This window comes from Mesitornis unicolor, unplaced genomic scaffold, assembly GCF_000695765.1.
Source record: "Mesitornis unicolor isolate BGI_N332 unplaced genomic scaffold, ASM69576v1 scaffold42974, whole genome shotgun sequence".
Lineage (NCBI taxonomy): Eukaryota > Metazoa > Chordata > Aves > Mesitornithiformes > Mesitornithidae > Mesitornis > Mesitornis unicolor.
The window spans coordinates 12,229-29,916 of NW_010178846.1; the positions used below are offsets into that span (position 1 = coordinate 12,229).

A 17,688-nucleotide genomic window follows, 5' to 3' on the forward strand; every position below is an offset into this window, starting at 1 on the left:
GCACTTTTGAGTCAAAAAAGGTTAAATCATCACTAATACATCATAAGAATTTTACCTGATTTATTAATGAATTTTTTGAGATTTCTTTGAAAACTGCTTAAATTTTCAGAGAATTTTAGTTTATTTTTACAAGAAAATAAACTGAGGTAGTCAAGTTTTATTATCTCAATTATATTTATGATATCCACAACACTTACAAAATAAAACTTTTAAATGGTTACAATTTAACTGTTTCTCTGAAATTTATTGGCAGCTAATGAAAATATTCATTAGCTATGTAAAGGGGAAATTTTAGTCTTATCTGATGCATTTAAAATACACAATATTTACAATGTACCCAAAATATATTTATGTTGTAAAGCTGAACAATTTTCAAAAGAAAGAGTCTTAAAATAATTGTTAGATGTTAAAAAAAAATCTCCTAACTCTATAAAATAATCTTGTAGAATGTAAATTGCTAGGCAGAATTAGTGGCAAACCTTTACAGGATTACCTAGGCATGTTGATGAATTTCTGTCAAGAATGATTTGAGTAGTTGACCCTGCCTTTGAATCAGGTAGGATCAGTGGGACGGATGAAATACTACTACTGCTACGATAATGTCACGTTCTTAAATAAAATAATACTATATCATATCAATATTATTAAGAACTTAGATTGCTGCATTATCCACAATAATATTCCTATGTCTTCAGTGCCATCCTGCACAGTCCTGACCAACAAACGTGCTCTGTTCTCTGGACTCACTGTTGCTGATTCTCCAAAATCTTTCCTTCCCTAAGTGCTTGGGTTGTGCTACCTACATCAATGAGAAAGAACTATGAGAAAGAAAAGTTGTGTCCACCATCTATCTAGAAAGGATTTTCACAAGAGCAAACCAAAAATGCCACACATGGAGTCCGTAGAGAAGACTGTGGGTCTATTGAGGGGAATGGCTGAAAGCAGAGATTGTGGTGGGGTAAGAGGGTTTCATATCTTAGAAACAGGAGTGCAAAGAAGACAGTCTCACCACCCTCTCTGGGTTAAAAGCTCCATTGTGCAGTTAAGTTGTGCAAGGACAGGTCTCAGCTTCCAAGCAAGAGCCCGCAAAGTGCAGAGCATGAGGTTGATAAGGATAGGGGGAGACACCCATGCATATACTTCAGACCTTAACTTACAATGCTACAAAACCACATGGAACCCTTCTAATGGTATTTGATGATACGTAACTTTCACTGATTTCATTATGATGGAAGAGACAGACAAATGAACTAGAAGACACCTTCAGTTCCCTTTCAGCCCTCCTTTCTGTGCTTGGTGACTGACAAACTAAGCATGTCAAGTAATAAAGGCCTGGTGCAACTAATACTGAAATTCATCAGAGATTTGTATTGATACTGTTGTGTCAAAAAATGAAAGTGTGCTAGACATGAAACTACAGATTTCAAACATGAAACATCCGAGGCTGTTCTACAGAATGTCCTAATGGTTATGTATGCATTGGACTAGAAAGAACTGGGTTTCTCAGTCTAAGGCTATTTAAACTCATGGCTCACAGCACAATGCTTTGTCAGCCAGGCTAGTGCCTTTACAAGACGTGAAACCGTGGAAGAAAGGGTACACTCCCCAGCCATGCTGTTCTGAGTTTTGCCACTGGTCAACACAAAGCAACTTAGTTCAGTGGTTAGGATGCTCAGTCAGGAGCAGGTAAGTCCTGTTTCCATGACAGGCTTTATATTTTATATGTAAGGAGATAAAATTAATGAGAACTCCATTGGAGAACGGATTTGAACCCAGAACTTCACCGCTCCTAACTAGATGGTTTAATGACATCTTTCTCTCCAGTACCATGAATTTCAATTTATTCTCAATGTGAAAAATCTTATGATGTCAACTTCAAAATACTCCAAAGAATTGTGCATTGTGAAGGAGTCCTTTCTTAGCACAAAATGAAATAGAATGCAGATGGTTTGATTTTTGGACAAAGTAGGCAGAAACTGAATTACCCATTTACTTTTACTTTGCTTTAGCTCCTTGCTTTAAAGTGTTAGAAGTCCTCAAAAGAAAGTGTTCCGAATATCTCAGAATATTCTGGCTTGCAATGTATCCTGTGTACTTTTAGAAGAGCATGAAGTATATCAGATTATTGCATCATAAGACTGTCCATATCTTCCCTTTCCAGATTTCCTCATATGGGATACCATTAATTCAGTCCTACAAGAGCTCAGATTTACTGTGTTATTTCTGAATTACAAAGTTATATCTGAGGTCCTTGGGAAACAGGATTAATGAAAGCTTTTTGGCACACTTACTAAATCACAAGATGGAGATAGTCTCAAATGCTGATTAACACAGAAAAGATTAAGCTTGATTTGGCATTCAAATGTTAAAGAAAAAATTTTGCCATACATTAAAGAATTCCTTCCTTACAACCAGTCACACTATAAAGAACATCCTTGTATTTAACTATAACAGAAGACTCTGTTAGAATAGACTTCTTAGTGAGATTTCTATAGAGAGATAGTGAGATTACAGAAACCATGCTTCTGTCTGTAAATCTTGACTGCTTGCCCAGAAGCTTCCAAACCTCAGCCAGGATTAGCTAAACTCGACAGAGAGGTAGAGGGCTCACTGATTAAGTTGCAACAAATTTCAGGAAACTTGGAGACAGAGTAGATGGGACACGTTACAAGAAAGACAGGTAGAACTCGAGCATTACATATTCTGCATGGCAACAGTAAACCTGCCTAGTTATCACATGCCATAGGAAATGCAGGCAGTTGATGAGGTAAGTTAAAAGTGTCAGTGAAAACCAGGCAGTTGGTACAGGGACAAATTGTAAAGCTTCTGCAGTTATTCTTTGTAGACACCGATATATATCCTCTGAAAATTTTGGCACCTTTTTGCTGACTTTAATCAAACCTAATAAAGAGGTGAGGGTCTTGGAAGCAATTAAGCTCTTGAAAGCTTCAGGATGGCATTTGCCAGAGTTTCTCACCTGAGGTTACCGCAGGTCTACAAGTTCACACTCCTTAGCTTCGAAGGGGAATAAGGATGGGAGTTCCAGAAGTGTGAGAAAGACCTGGGCTGGAAGCCGTGTCTTCCCAGACATCAATATCAATAAGCTTATTGGAAATAAACCTAGCATAGTTTGTCTAATGTTAACAAAGCTACTCGTACTAATGTTTTGAGAATATTCATTTTCTTGCTGTTTAAATGACACAAGTAATTAAATAACACAGCCAAAACAGATGTAACTGTAAACTTGAACTGATACTCTTTGACTTTGCTTAAAGGCATACTGCTCTGCAAGTTCAGTGTCCTACAGACAATCTATTAGTTCTCATGTACTTTAAAATAATAAAATGTAGATTTAACATTCCATAGCACCCAAATTAAAAACTTGCTGTCTGTGATTTGAATTATTAGGATTTAAAGTTAATTTAAATTGGTGGAGCAGGAGAGGAAAACAATCTGAGGTTATTAGACACTGAGCAGTTCTCCTAAAAACAGTTCCTACTCCGAAGATGGTGGTTCTCAGTTTCTTTTCAAACCAGACTGCTGTACTTCAGACTGAAAACAGAGATTTCAGTTTAAGTTTCTACAAAGTGATTACAAATTTTGCTATTACAGCCAACCTAAAGAGATTCTTCCAACCCAAGGAGGAAAGCTGTCAGTTCAGCAAAACAGAACAAATGCTAAGCTACTAAAAATCTTACCATTTTTTTCTTACAGTAAAATTGATCCAAAATTCAATGTATTGGGCAAATAGGCTGTGAAAAATGCTTTGTAGCTCAGTAAATTGCCACCAACAGTGCCAAGTCAGAGTACTGGAAAAAGTCTTCTTGTAATTTAGTGGGTTAAGCAGGAAATTGAGATTCTTCTGTTATATACTGAAAGATGCACAGGGACAGCATGACACGAAAGTGCTATATAAATAAGGCAAAAGCCTCTACATTTGCCAAATCTGAAAGGATCAAATACAGATAAGCAAATAATTGAACTTTCCAAATTAGTAGGAGAGAAATGAAACCAGACAGTTTCAAATTTTCAATTTATCTAAGTTGTGCCAAAATGGTTGTTATGTTTCTCATATTCTGGAAATTTGTAGAGATTTTAAAATGTTATCAGACATCAAGTATACTGCTATATTCTTGAGGTACCTGCTTTATATTTTAACCTTTCTTGTACCTAAATTTACAATTTCCTCCAGCTCAGTAAAGGGTCCAAAACTGCTGAAATCTAATGCACCACTCAAATGCCAAAACCTTGTTATAAAGGAGTGACACTAGTCTCGGTAGATTTCCTTTACTTCTGGATACCAATCAGTTCACGTCCACTACTTTCATTCAGCATAATCTTTTATAAAAAAGTTCTTTTTAAAGAAACTCTATCCAACAGCCTATTTTACACAAAGGATTTCAAGAACTAGATGTTCCCTTTCCTTCAAATTAGCCCTTTTAGAAAGTACTTTAAATACTACCAATTCATAAATAACAATTCTATATGCTGCCAGCAATGTAGTAAAAATGCCTCTTAATTCAGAAAACCAAACTATTCTGAAATACTTCAGAGCTATAGCTTATTTTGAGAGAGAAAATTTGAATAAGGCAATCAACTTTAAATTGTTACTTCTGAGCAAAGCTAAAAAGAAAATTAAAATGTGTACAGTTCTTCCATTCACAGCCTGTTAGTAATAAAATGGACTCACATTTGGGCAACTTCATGTGAGTTACAAATAAGGAGGAGAAGGAACAGATTTAATTAATCAATAGGAAGTTATTACCATGACATTACCAAGCGGATGTTCAGTGGAAAATTAAATTTAGCTTATAAATGATGTCACAAACAGCAAACCATAATTGCTCATCTTTGTTTTCTGTCAAGCAAAATCGCCAAAACTCTGTGGGTGGTACTTAATCAATTTGTGAAAAATCCTTACACATAACCTTATCACCTCTGCCTATTCCCAAATGTTTTCCCATGAAACATTCACAGATCAGATAGAAACAAACACTGCATCCCAGTCTCCCTTCACTTCCTGATGTGTAAGAATAGAATCTGAGTAAAATGCACCCATATATAAAGATGCCTGAGCAGTTCTATTTATAGAGAAAAAAAATTCCCTTAAGGAAAAAATGATGAAAAAATACAAGTCTCTGCCACTCAATTGAAAAATCATCAGTCCTCAGTCTTCTAAGAGCTTCAAATCCAGAAAATATAGATGACAACAGCTTCCAAATGAATATCTTAATGAACTTATAATTAAAATGTGCTTATATGAAAAAGTGACATTGGTACGCTTCCTAATGAATCACAAAACTTGGCATGGTTTGCTTTTTAAAAATAATCCTTTAAATTTTGAACACATGGTACATTTGCCTACTAATACTAAAACATTTCTGATACTGTGATTAAAACAACTACAAACAACTAGTCATAAGTAGGCCATTAAGCTCAAACAGGCCAAAGAGCAAAGGCGTAACAGAGTAGTCTCCCACCTTACCAGACCTTGATTTCCTGTGTTTTCTGATTATTTGGAATCATGGGAAGTTTCTCAGGAGAAGTAATGGTACTATCATTATTGCTGCTTTTTCCTCCATCTTGTGAACCTACCCTTGAACAAAAAATGGTTCACTGTGGATATGCTAAATCGAACCGTTCGGGAGATGGTTTTATCTTTGTTTTTTTTGTTGACCATAATTATTCACAGATCACTTCTATTGCTTTGAAATTATTTTTTTTCAGTCAGTAAGTGATCCACATAAAGCAGAGCTCTCTGATCTATTAGGCTAACATTAAGTTTGCTAAATCACAATCTGTTTTATCAGTTTCTACTGCAGAGAACTTCCCTGTAGTTTCGACTGATGACAGCACTCTTCGTTTCCTCTCCTCTCGCACGCACATGAATCAGCACAGCAAAACCTTGCCATGTGCCAAACTGCAGCTCTTTGCCCCTCGCTATCTCATGAGATAGTTCTGGTGTAATTTATTTGTAACTTCAATCGAAGTTTTTCATTCAAGCAGTAAAATCCAGATCAACTATGCAGCGCATCTAAAATAAAGTTCTACCACGCGTTTCTAGATTGAGCAGACCTCTCAGAACAATTCGTAACACAGAATTTCACATTTAATTCAAAGTCTTTCATGGCTTCTTACACATCTCAGTCCTCTCTAGCTCTTAAAAGAATTTCCAAGCTAAAACCAAAAATTGAAAGCACTTAATGTAAGTGTACCTCATCCAATCTGACAAGGAAATATTTGGTCTCCTCCTCTCCACAGATACCACCACTGAAGGAGGCACATGCTTCAGTTCAGAACCTGACCATGAGCGGTGGCATCAGGATACAAACTCACAGCCAACAAAGCAAGCCAGACTATCAGACTGTATTCCTTAGCAAAAAAAAGGCATTTTCGCCTAAAATAGAATAGCGCTTTCTCAGTCTTGAAAACACCAAATTCAGTCAGAAGCTAGCTGAGTTTACAGAGGTCACAAGGCCAGTAAAAAAATATCAGTATGAAGTTAACTGAAATCCTGAGGCACTTACAGCTATGGTCTGGTTACTCAGATTTATTTATGGTCTGATTAATCAGAATTATTTATTATTATGAGGATTACAGCTATCTTAAATTTAGCATTGCTGTGATGGCATGAAATAATAAAAGCCCTTCTGTTCACAGGCACATCTCAAGATATCCTGAATAGTTTTATGTAAAGAAATAATTTCATACATCACAAGTTTCTTTCACACACACAATGAGCAACTGGCTATGTGGTTTTGTTATGTCAGCTTTTTCCCAAAAGTTTTATTTGCTGCTGATGGTCTGAGAAAACACTGTAAAAAACAGTGCACATCCAATGCACTTAGTATTTTGAAATTCCACGTGTAAAAAATCTAGTACAGAACAAGAAATTTTCTCCATATTTCATTCATGTCAAGAGAATACAGAAAAAGAACCAAAAATAAGCCTTGTTTTCTCCAAGAATTATAAAAATGGTACTTTTCCAATAAAAAACTAATAGAACTCCACAAATATTTGAGCACATCCAGTTAGAAACAAATAATACTTCTGAAGTATTTTTCTAAAATCTTCAGTCATCAGTAACACCTAAGCTTTACCTGAAATCTGAAAAAAATATTTTTTTCAGTTTGCTCATTGATGTTAGAAACTAACAGATTCAGCAAAGGGATCCACAGAAACTGAATAGCTATGCTCTGTTTCAACTGAATTTAGATAAACCTAACCGTTAAAATGAAATATAGTACCTAAATACAGCAGCTATGCAGCTTGTAAAGAAAGAAAAAAACTACAGCCCCCTCAAACATGTTCCAATCAAACCATTATGCTTTAAGTAAAGAAAACTGAGGATTTCTCCCATAAAGCATGCAACACTGCTGAAAAGTAGCCAAATAAATAAATAAATTGGTGTCATGAAGATCCCACACAAACCAGACAGAAATCATTCAAAGTGCAACTTCCAAAGGTGAGAAATTACCTGCTAGGAAGTCAGCTCTAAATATAACAGTTCAGGAATATCATATTCAAACACTTTCATATAATATAAAAATACTTGCAACTATTCAATTAAAAATAATAATATGTATCAAATGGAATAAAGGTAAAGAAAGGTAATAAATGATCTTCAGCTTCAGGAGGAAGCTTTGTAAAGCTGAGGACAGATAGCATGAAATCATAGAAACATTCCCACTATTCACAGTTACAAAATAATGTAACCAATTTTAATTTGGTCAAATTATTTTGGACTGCATGTGTGCACATGCAAGGGAATATCTTATAGTTAAAATCAATGCTGAAGTTTCAAGTGATGACTTGTTTTTACCCATATAGAGTCTTAATAAAAATTGTATTACATACTCTGCTTGAATTTCTTATCCATACTAGGGCAGGGAAAAGTTGAAGGAGGGGAGGAGGAATACTTGTAACAGAAACTGGAAACATAATGAAATAGATACTAGAAATGAAATAATAACAGCAAATTAATAACCCTATACAGACAAGGCCTCCTTTCTTATACTATAAATAGAATATTCTGCTATATTTAATACTACAAATGCTAATGATGAATAAAACCAGAAGTAAAAAAACCTAGGACTTTCCTAGCACGTGGGCAAATTCCCAACACTCCAAGTAGCAGATTGTGGAGGTCCATAAGGGACACCAAATACACAGAGGGAAGGAGGCAGGGTTACCTCAGAGTGTGAGTGAGAGCAGGGCTTCCTCACCACAACCACATCTACTGAGAGAAATGTCAGCCGTTCTTCTGGATTGCCTGCTCATGACATCTTTCTGTCCTCTTCCCCCTTCTTAAGATACTGACTGAAAGTCTCTGCTTTAGACCAATAGCTAGCTAAATGAAGTCTAACTGAATTTTACAAAGAAACAATAGCTACTAACAGTATGATTTATTGTGCAGAGTCTTAAAAATTATAAAAGGTCTAGCACTTCATCTATCTTACTCAAATGGCTGGCAAAGTCACCTAGTATATTCATTGGTATTGTTCAAAATTAATTTACAATGAAGAGAGATCATTCAACAAACCTAAAGGAATTTCTCATTCTTGAAAGCATGTTTATTTATTCCTAGGAAAATCAAAGCAAAGCCATTTTTCTCAAGTTTAATTTTTCAAATTAAATCATATACTTTACAATAGGTAATTGATTTCTCTAATTTAAGTGTCTCTTGTACTTAACCTTTTGGGGCAAAACTAATCTTGATCAAATTATACTATATGTAAATGAGAAGACCTAAAGGAATCTACTTTTGTCTTAAACCCCGCTTCTCAATAAGAAAGTACAAAAAATTATTGAAGATAAAATCTTGAAGAGACAGACTCTACCATGACAAGGATTGAGGATGTGAGTAAGCCCCGCCTAAATCCTGCAGAAAGATAAGAAGAGCTGCAGTCTCTGTGCTTCAGTCCCCACAGCCCAGCGGTCTGGTGCTTCACAAGAGTGGGAGGCTGCTGCACAGCAGAACCAGCACAGAGCTGCCTGTGCTGCAGAGTCTTCATACATATACACAAACTACATTACCAGAGCCTCCTGGTGTAGAAGGAGCACAGGAGATATTTTTGCAAGCCCATACCTAACTATATTCTCATACACCCACACATATCTACACACAAAAGTGTATTTCAAAGTTACAGGCAAAGCCAACAGAAACTCCTTTCGACGACAGCATGGCTGCACCTGTACCAATCATTTTTGTCAGGATAACAGTGTCAGTGCTATAGTATGAATTTTATTTTTTGTACTTCATACCAACATAACTCATGTCAACAAAACTTTGTTGCATAGACAAACCTAGCTTGTCTCCCATTAGGGGATGCTAGAAGGTGCAGGGTGTCCACACAAAGATTTCACAGAGATATCAAACACTTTAACAATAATGTCACAGAAAAATCCCACAAAGATAAAATTGGCTTCAAAATTTTCCTAAAAAGTCAAGTTTATGTGCTTTTGTTGAGTTTCATTTAATACCCAGAGAAAGATGCAAAAGTCTACGTTGAGCTAATCCAGTGCTTAGCATTAGTAATACTCTGAAGGTTTGGACAAACTGTCCAATTCGTCCAGGTAAAAACAATACTCTCTGCTGCTGAGCTTATTTCAGAGGTTGGATTTTCAAAAATTGCTTTAGCAGCACTAGCATAACTTTGTACTTAAGTCAGCTGAGTTTTACAATTTACTGCGATAGGAATCAAATTAGGGAACTGCAGAAACAGAAATTTGAGAATTGCATACAAATAGCCCAGAAATGTTAACTTTGGAGTGGTCTGACATGCCTGTTAAACTCTTGAAAAATAATTTATTTTAATTGGTGTTCTATTACAAACTTCTGTCAAAATACACACATTGTTCATCACCAATTAAAATGCTAAATGTGTTGGCACATAAGATTGGTAGCTAGAGAGGTTCTGCTTGGCTGTATTAAAAAAAGGAATCCAACGACGATAAAAATTACAGTTAACGCATTAAGGTTGCCAATAATAGCTTTATTTTGAAACGCTTCATAATTTTCTCCCACTGTTGGGCTGTGACAGTTGGAACTTCAAGAAAACCAAAATAAACACCTTACTGATTTAAGAATATGTTCTGCAGTTCTGCCAGATCATTAAAATCAGAATCCAATTTTTTTAAAAAACAGCCCAACATTCTCTCCATGATAAGCTGAGAGAGTGGGTTTCATTGCTCAAGCAACTCATTAGCTACCAGGCTCTAAAGATTTATCTTCTCCCTGTTTGACACTTGGTATTTGTATTTTAGCCAATTTCTTCCTACCTAAAGTGGCAAAAATTAACAAACCATTGGACGTGACTAACTGTCAGCATGGGATAAATGGCAACACCACGGACTGAATTTGGGTGGTCGGGGCAGGGGGAAGGGTAGGGATGATTGCTGACTCAGTGAGTTACAATTCCACAAACATTTGCTATTCTTGCATTTCAGAAGAACATAATACTAGAAGAGGTCTTGACCACTGAATCCAGTGCTCAGATACAAGGAGGAGTTTGCATCTACACCATTCTCATTGAACAATCTCATATTTTGGAACTGACAACATCTTCCACGGTGAATTTCTTTTCTGACTATTTATTTATTTTAATTTTAAAAAGGATAAATGTGGACAAAGCTTAGTTTATACAGATTATGTTCTAGCCAAGTAAAAGTGTAAAACCTTCCCCCTTCTACCTCAACAGATGATGTTAATATCACAGTGGTCACATCCACAATCTTGTTGACTTTTGTTAAAATAAATATGGATAAATAAAGAACAAAAGTAATCAGCTAAAATTTAGGGGGTTATTCTTCACTTCTGCAAATGATGCTTGTAAAAAGCACCCTTTTCACTTAATTATTTGTGTGAGAATGTCTTATGGATTAAGATCCAGCGTAGGGCTACAAAGATGATCAAGGGAGTGGAGCATCTCCCTTATGAGGAGCGGCTGAGGGAGCTGGGTCTCTTTAGTTTGCAGAAGAGGAGACTGAGGGGACACCTCATTCATGTTTATAAATATTTAAAGGGTGAGTGTCACGAGGATGGAGCCAGGCTCTTCTCTGTGACAAACAATGATAAGACAAAGGGTAATGGACACAAACTGGAACACAGGAGGTTCCACTTAAATTTGAGAAGAAACTTCTTCTCAGTGAGGGTAACAGAGCACTGGAACAGGCTGCCCAGAGAGGTTGTGGAGTCTCCTTCTCTGGAGACATTCAAAACCCGCCTGGACGCCTTCCTGTGTAACCTCATCTGGGTGTTCCTGCTCCGGCAGGGGGATTGGACTAGATGATCTTTTGAGGTCCCTTCCAATCCCTAATGTTCTGTGATTCTGTGTGTGATTCTGTGATCCTGATTCACATTATTAGTGACGTGACACAGCTGACTGTTTCACAGTCAGCTTTTCCTCCCTGCCAACCCAGAATAAGAGGAGGGGGGAAAAAAAAAATCTAGTACAAACTCCTGCCTCTCAGCAGCAAAAAGAAACAACTTTAAGAGGCTCTGCCTCATGATTCTTATAGGATTCCTTTGTCACCAAGCTACAGAGAAGCAGCTGGAGAACACAGCAGAAGGGAAGCAACCTGGTCATGTGTCCATGACAACTCATAACTTTGTGTCCCAGATTCCATCGCTGTCACACCTTATTACTCTTTCTTGGAGAAAGTGGAGAAAACTCCGCTTACTGTTTCCATTCTCTGTAGCGATGCTTATGTGAGCAGAAAAGCTGAGGTACTATAAGCAGATAAACAACTCAAGAAACACCACCAATGCTTACTCCTTCATTCCAAAAGTGTAGCAATTTTTGCACAGAAGAGGTTCCGAAGAACAGGCTCACTGTGGATTAGCACATCTCTCCATTTAATGTATGTAAGAAGAAAATAATAATGTAATTTATGATTTTACCAAAAAGTAGCATAACCTCACATATGGCAGTAAATAATATATACACAAAGAAATACCTCCTTAGAATATAAGGATACACATAAAAGTCTCTCTAGATATTTTTATATATGTATATTTTATAAATAAAACTTTTTTCTATATCTGTGTGTGTACATATATATATACACACACACATGGATATACTCCATATATATATGCATACACATACTCTTACATGAAACACCTTACAAACTCTTATTACCTTAGAGTAGAAATAAACTGCAGCTCTGTCCCCTATAACTCTGTGTGTGTATGTACATATTAGGAAAGTAAAGGGAAAACAGTAAAGGGAACATTCAAAGAGAAATACTAAATGCCACTGGTCACAGTGTATTATTTTATTCATACATCCACCCAGGTTTAAATTAATATGTTAATCACCCGTGCAGATCTTCTGCACACATTACATATTTAATTATGTTTGCTGCTACCTTACTAGCATTTGTGGTGTGTTTGGGGTTTTTTGTTTGTTTTGAACAGCCAAACTTAAAACATTAACATTCTCAAAGTGTCCAAAATACAAGACAATATGACTACACAACAATACATACTAAGTCATTGTTTAAACTTGCTCACCCACCTATTCCTCTAGCATACAAAAAGTGTCTTTGAATTACATTTGTATTAATGACACCTAGATCAGAACCACCGCAGTCTAAAACAGTATTCACTATCAATTGTCTTTATATAGGTCTACATAATTCAGTCTATCCTTGTATGAATGTTGTATCAAAGTCCTGACAAAAAACACCAAACCACAACAAAAAACTAAATCATCAACTGTTTCTTTCTGGTGTAAAGGAACATCTTTTTAACATGACTAATCACACTGACAGCCAAAACAGGAACATGAGCGTGCTCCACAAGTAGAACAGAAAACCACTGTATCTGTACAACTTGGAGCTGAAGCAGAAAAGGTAGAACTTGCTCATATCACTGTATCATCTCAATAAACTACTTTCCAGGTCTGTTCTGGAAATCTGGTCCTCTGGTTAGACCAGGACAAAGAGAAACCAAACTTATAGGGTTTCTTTGGCCTTGAGGTCTGATGCTTTTACCGAGCAAAACAACGGAAATTTTCTTAAGAATCACCATGGATTCAAATTAAAGCCTGCTTGCTTTGTAATGATGATTAAGTTGTAGTCTCTCTATAACTTTTCCATTTTTAGGAAAAACATCCTTATTTGTACTAATACTATGATGAAAACTTTTGAGAGGAAGATTACTTTGTTATTTTATTATCACCAGCAGCAGCCTGGTGATAGCAAGAATGTATGGAACTGTGTATCCATGCAAGGTACAAGAGGATATATAATTTCCCATACTCTAATGAAAACACAGTGCCACTGGGTCTCTCTGTCACCTATGTCCCTACATCCTCAGGGAAATAATTTCTAATAATAACAATGGACAACGCTACACAATTTTTTTCTAGAAATCAATCAAGTGTGTGACACATATACAATACTCCTGCTAAGAACTGCAGCTCACATGCTGAAGTGTGCTTGCACTTCCTTCTGTTCATGGCCCTGTCGCACTTTCTTTGAAAGTAAACCACACTTCTCTAAATAGTTAGGTTGTATGGGTTAGAGTTGGATATAGCTGAATTGAAAGAAAGATATATAAATAGATAAATCATACAGAAATATATCACTAAATTAGCATTAATGAAAAAATGCATTAAAAACTATCTACTGGCATATAGATAAGAAACATAAACACAACTATGCTAAAAGAATTTCACAGAATATCACGCTTTTACATCCCTTTTATTGATTTCTTTTGATTAAGGCTGACTGTGTGCTAGCAACTGCATAAAAGAACTAAACAACATGTAATCAATTGTACAGTATCAGTGACGACAGGTAGTGATCTAATCAAGATGTGGAGATGCCACACTCAGTGCGATATAAAAGAAGGCATATCCCTACTGTGTGTCACACTCCATACTTGATGTTAAAATGACAATAAAAATGAAAGCAGTTGGCACTATAATCCCAGCTCAACAGCTGGCATTCCAGTCCTAAATGCCAAATTCCTGCTAGGGATTTATTCACAGATAAAAGATACTGTTGCTTTTTACAACTGTAAAAGGCAGAATAATATAAATGACTACAAATTAGAAGTGATGATACATCATCAGGATAATTAAAGGCCTCAGCAAAAACTCGGTGGCCACTAGAATTAGGAACAATAAAAAGGAAATTTTAGTCCACTTTCCTAAGGAAACAATGCTGAGACTATAATTTCCATCTGCTTGTCCCCACACCTCACTTTTACATTTTGAACTTGTTGCAGATTTAAGAGGGACTGATGGAGGAAGAGATATCCTAGAGAGAGCTGATTTCATCTAAGTTTCCTGAGATTAGACTGCAAGCTAAGGGAGAGAAATCAGTAAGTACTCCCACTGGGAGAAAGGCTCTGGCATAAGTTTACACACTCTTGGAGACCAGAGAATGCATACAAGAGAAACAGAACTTATAATTACCTCAAAGCAAGGGAAAAGCTTCAAATAAAATATTACAGTCAGCTGGGAAACACATTTGCAGGAAGTTAGGCTACCCTGTTTCTATCACTCAAGGGTGATTTGTACTCTACAAATATCAGGAACAAAAGATGTTCTAGCACTTATTGGCTAGACATGATAGAATGATGCAGAAAATTTTTTAAGTAGTTAATTATTTATTTTAATCTTCCATTTTGGAAGATAATAAATGCTGTAATAGTGTTTCTGGCAAAATACTTTCTATTCTACTGTAGCAACAGAAGATTGTTAAACAATTTACACTGTATGTAAGTATTTTTTAATCCTGTGTTACATAGTTTGAACTCAATAGTTTTGAAATAATAAGTCAGGTAGTGATGTTGATTTTGAACATATCCTGGAATAACGGAGAAATACCAGGGGAGTGGGGAAGCTAACATTCCATCAGTGGTTAGAAAGGATAAACAGGATAACTTTGTGGTCACAGGTCATAGTCAGCTTGAGAACTGTGTCAGGGAAAAACACTGAAAAGTTGATTTAGGACATAACTAACAAAGATTTAAGGCATAGTGTCAAGCAAATCAGTATGGTTTGAGAAAGAAAACAAATGGTCTGCCAAACTCAAGACATCTCTAGCAAAATATTTAGTCAAACTGTTCCTGATAAAAGTATTTTTAAATCCATTATATGCATGCTACAATTTTAACTGACATGTTTTAAGTTTTAATGCAGTATGAAGTCAACTATCTAGCTAGTGTTTGTTCAAAAATAGTTAAATCAGAAGGTTACTACAGAATTATGGTAGGTTTAGTGATTCCACTGAAATCTGTTCTTGTCTCAGTCCTATGCAAAATATACTAGTGATAAGGAAGATCAAATTTGCAGATGACACAAAAGGCATACTGGAAACTACTCTCTAAAATAGTCAGAGTTACTTGGCAATCTGCCTTCATTCAACTGTGCAAATGCAACCCCATGTACACATGTAAGAACTCAGAGATGGAGGCACTTCCAGAGCAATACGTTATAAAAAGCAGAGGTATTGAAAAGAGTTACAGTGATATAATATGTAACTGAGTGAAATTATAGACCTTTGCTGTGATAAGGTTATTGAGTGAAGAACTACAGTAGCTTCTTACATGTAGTTATAACAAGTTGAACGTACTGAGAGAGAGGTAGTATTGCACTATTACACTACACTGGCAAAAAAAGGACAGGAATTCTCTGTCCATACTTCCAAAAAGATGTGTAAAAAAAAATGAGGAAACGCCTATTAAGAATGACTCCTGGCTTGGAAAAGTAATCCTTTCAGTGAGGAACATTTTATACTACTTTATCCAAGAATAGGTTAAGGATAAAGAAATAGATTCTCTTAAATCTTTATTTCAACAAAGGAGGGTCTTCCTTTACAATAAAAATACTGTAATGGCCAATCAAGAGTTGCATTGCAATGTGTGTACTTCAGGTACCTAATGGGCAGTGAGGAAGCGACACCACAGCATTCAGGAAGTACAATCTCCACGCAGTGCCAAGACAGAGATAGAACAAGCCAGAAGACAGCATCCTTCCCTCCCTCTCTCTTACCAACCCAAGCTCGTACAATCAGAGTCCCATTCTGTGAGGAGATACAAACAAAAAAAGTATAGCTCCACAGAACACTGATGCCATGCATTTTCACCTACGGTCTCAGTCACAAGAATCCAGAGTTTGTCTTCCAGAAGAACACCCGAATGACTGACCATGGACAGCTTCTCACTTGCTTTCCTCTGATGCCATATACTTTCAGCTTTTACTTTACAGTGCTTCAAATTCAAGTGTGAAGGATGGAGCTGCCCCCTTTCAGCCTTTGTCTGTTATGTGCTGCTTAGGTTACAGCCATGCAAACAGAAGAAATCAAGCTGAATCCTCTTAGGCTGAAAAAGAATAATTGAATCCAGCACACCTAATGCCTGAACAAAAAGAAGCCATTACTACCACCACCTTTGTTCGTATTTTTCCATTGCATCTTAAGAAAGATGCATCAGGCATGCAACACAACTGTGTATGTTATGCCACAATCACATTAGATACCCACCTCCACAGACATCGGTCAACCTCAGTTAGGTTACAGCCAGCATTCATCTACTTAATCGCCAGTTTTTTCTCATTATTTCCTTTGTGCTGGTATTAGTGTTTGGATAGCTGAGCAGATTAGGGAATTGATTTGGATGAAATTAACAAGACAAAACCAGTTAAGTTAAAATGACTGTGAAGTCATTCTTTAGCATTGTCCTACCTAATTTCCAACTCCAAAAATACTTTGGTTGAAGACGGAAACCAAGGTGGTTTCAGATTTTTTTTTATATAACAAACATTTATCTGATGAAGGAACATTTCTGCCCTTGGTGCTGAACTGTATTTGAAAATTCAGTCTCATTTTAAGCAAACTGTGCATTTTTTCGATCTGACTCAGTGTTTCCATTATCTCACACGAAGCAAGTAACTACATCTTGTACAGCAAACTAGATGGTAATGCAGCAAGGTTTGCAAGGAGAGATGTGCTGCGTTAGAACAACTGATGTATTTGGAAAACGCTCAAACAAGTTTTTACGTAGAAAGCAACCTCTAAGTTCAGGTATCATTGTAATCTATGTGATAAACAGAATTCGGTAGTACTTCTTCAAGCACTGTCATTCAGAAAAAAAATAAGATATTTAAACAGTATTAAAGTGTTTGATTTTGTAACAAAACTTGCATTGACCATTTTCAATAATGTATTGGTTATATAATGAATTAATACATAAATTATATATAGCTTTTATATATATTATATATATATTTCATTTTATATTTGAGGTTCTACCACACAGTTGCAAGCATGCTGTGCTAAACTTAGACTCCAGTAGTATTTAAGAACAAAGGGTAATTCAAGGGCAGTATTTTAGCTTTAGTATCTTGTTTTCTGACATGCTTGATCTGGACCACAGCTTTATTAACCAACCTAAGAAACCAAAATAAAACCTTGCAACTTTCTTTAAGAGAGTCAGGCACTATGAACCGATCTAAACATTCCCTTGCTTCTCAGTCTGACCAGATGTGCAATCTCAGAATTAAAAGTCCCGTGAATACTAAGAAGCTCAAAACTCAACTTGTGCTACTGCATGAAAAAAATTAAAACAGAGTAACAGATATACTGAATGATAACTTCATTAACTTCCATTAAGCTAAATGACTCACAAATGGCATTTAGATCAGTAGTAAATCATCATCTCGGTCAGCAGGA

The 17,688-nt window shown here is 36.2% G+C and overlaps 1 protein-coding gene across 1 annotated transcript in view; it reads right to left on the reverse strand.

The window, feature by feature from the left end:
* The window catches only part of POC1B (POC1 centriolar protein B), a 44,294-nt gene that overhangs the window by 2,279 nt on the left and 24,327 nt on the right, over positions 1 to 17,688 (reverse strand). The gene's annotated exons all lie outside the window — the stretch shown is intronic.